Source organism: Pseudophryne corroboree, unplaced genomic scaffold (genome assembly GCF_028390025.1).
Source record: "Pseudophryne corroboree isolate aPseCor3 unplaced genomic scaffold, aPseCor3.hap2 scaffold_1353, whole genome shotgun sequence".
NCBI lineage: Eukaryota > Metazoa > Chordata > Amphibia > Anura > Myobatrachidae > Pseudophryne > Pseudophryne corroboree.
In genome coordinates, this window is record NW_026967979.1 from 140,001 (window position 1) to 142,500 (window position 2,500).

Below are 2,500 nucleotides of genomic sequence, written 5' to 3' on the forward strand. Positions count from 1 at the left end.
GGTTTCATCTTGTCCCGGGGGGGTGAAAGGGTGTAAAGAGGTTCCATCTCGCGGGGCTCCGTCGCCCTTCCGGGATGCCGCCGCCTGGCGCACGGGCGACCGCAGCTTCCGCCGGCTCCCTCCGAAAAGCGCCTCCCGCTCTCCCTGCGTCATCCTGGACGGTCTCGCTCCGAGTCTGCGCTTCTCTCTCGCCCTGCCGCCAGACTCGGCTCCTCTCCCGCGCTCTCTCTCTCTCTCGCTCTGACCTCCGCCCCGTCCGGCCCTCCCGTCCGCGGCGGGGGAGGCCCGGCGGGCGAACCCTTCCGTGCGGCCGCCTCGCCGGAGCGGGGGCGGCGCGCAGGGCCCTCTCCTGGGGCTTGCGAGGAGCGGCCGTCGGGGCTGGCCGCGTCCTCGGATCTCGATGCGACGCTCGTTCGGTTCCTGGGAAATCGTGTGCTCCGCCGGGGTCCGGGGGCGAGCGCCCTTCGCTGGGCGAGGGGGACGCTTCCCCGGCACCCCTGGCGGCGTCGGACGCCTGCGGGTGCCGGCGGACGGAGCAGACCGCGCCGCACGGGGTACGGGTGCGGGGCCCGCCCGGCTCCGGAGACCGGAGCGCTCGGGCGGACGCCTGGGGACCGGACGCCCTCTCCGGGCGGAGGGGTTCCGGGCGCGCCGTGGGCAGAGGGAGGGTCGGGTTCGCCTGGAGCCGGCCGAGACCCCTGGGTTCCGGCCGAGCGATCGTCCCTCCCCGCCGGGGCGCGGGGTGCCACATCGATCGGGTTGCGGAAATGGGAGACGTGGGGCCCTTCTCTCGCGTCAACCGCAGCCCTCCGTTTTCTCTTTTCCGGCTTGACTCTGTTCGCCACCTGTGATGCTCTCTGGCCGGTTCCCTCGGGCGTAGCGGGACGGGCGGCGCGCGCGACGCTCTCGCGGAGCGTCCTCCGACGCTTCCCCGGGCTCCTGGAGCCGCCTCCCGGCCCGAGGGGTGCCCGTCCGCACTCATCGGCTGAACTTCCGCGAATTGCAGTACCCGATTCGGCCCGCCGGGGGGCGCTGCCGCCGGGGGAAGAGGGGGACGGGCCGGGCCTGGCGCCGGGCTCCGCCGGACGCCCGGCGCTGCCCCGTCTCGGCCTCGGAAGGGGGAGTCGGGGGAACGGGAGGCCGGGAGTCCCGGAGAGAGAGAGAGAAAGAGAGAGAGAGATAGAGAGACCTCCGCGGTTCCGCCTTCGACCGCCGGGGGGCGCCGCGCACCCGTCCGCACGGGCCCGTCCCGGTGGCTCCCGGCAGGGCTCTCCCAAACCCTCTCCCAGGGCCCCGGTCCGGGAGCCCGACTGCGTCCGCTCTCCGCTTCCAGAGAGGAGGCTGTCGGACGGGGAGAGCTGGTACCGGGCTCCTGGAGCCCTGCCTGGGCAGCCTATGGAAGGGAGGGAGCCCTGGCCCTGCTGCTCTCCGAGCTCCGGCCCTGCTGCTCTCCGAGCTCCGTGCCTACTCTGCCACGGGTCCTTTCGCAGGAGCTCCAGGGAAACGGGCTTTTCGGCCCCTGACAGAGTCCCGGCTCTCTCGCTCGCCTCGTTGGTACCTACTGATCCGGCGGAGGTGTTCTCCGGCGGGTAGCGACACGGACGGCCGAGGGCGCGCTTCACCCAGGCTTCAACCGTCTCCTCCCCGAGCCCCTGGAAGTGCAGCTGGGCCGCGGGCGCCCCGGTCCGCACTCATCTGCGAAACTTCCACAAATTGCAGTACCCGATTTGGCCCGCCGGGGGGCGCTGCCTCCGGGGGAGAAGGAGACGTGCCCGGCCCGTACGTCGGGCTCCAACGGATGCCCGCCGTGGACCCTTTATAGGCCCCATCCTGGTCCTGCCATGCTGTTATCGGAGCTCCACGGCTATCTTGTCACTAAACCTTTCGTTTGAGCTCCAGGGCTTTTTGCTTTTTGTAACCCGGTTCCTGGAGCCCTGCCTGGGCAAAATCGGATGCAAGAAGGCCCTGCCCATGCTGATCTCTGAGCTCCGCGCATCTTCTGTCACGGGTCCTTTCGCAAAAGCTCCAGGGAAACAGGCTTTTCGGCCCCGGACAGAGTCCCGGCTCTCTCGCTCGCCTCGTTGGTACCTACTGATCCGGCGGAGGTGTTCTCCGGCGGGTAGCGACACGGACGGCCGAGGGCGCGCTTCACCCAGGCTTCAACCATCTCCTCCCCGAGCCCCTGGAAGTGCCGCTGGGCCGCGGGCGCCCCGGTCCGCACTCATCCGCGACACTTCCGCGCTGGAGTCCGACGCTCGCCGGCCGCGTCCCCCGGCCCGCGGGGGCCCGGGGGGAGGCCCGACGCGTGCGGGGGGAGGCGGCGGGCGGCGGGGGCGCCCCCGCGCCACCCGACGGCGCCCCCCGGTGGCCAGAGGCGGCTCGGAGCGAGACGATCGGGGGGGAACGGCGGCGCGTGACCCGCCCCGGCCCCCTTGGCCCAGCGGACGGGCAGGCGGCTCCCGGGCGACCCCCCCCGATCCCCGCCGCGGCGCCCCCCGGT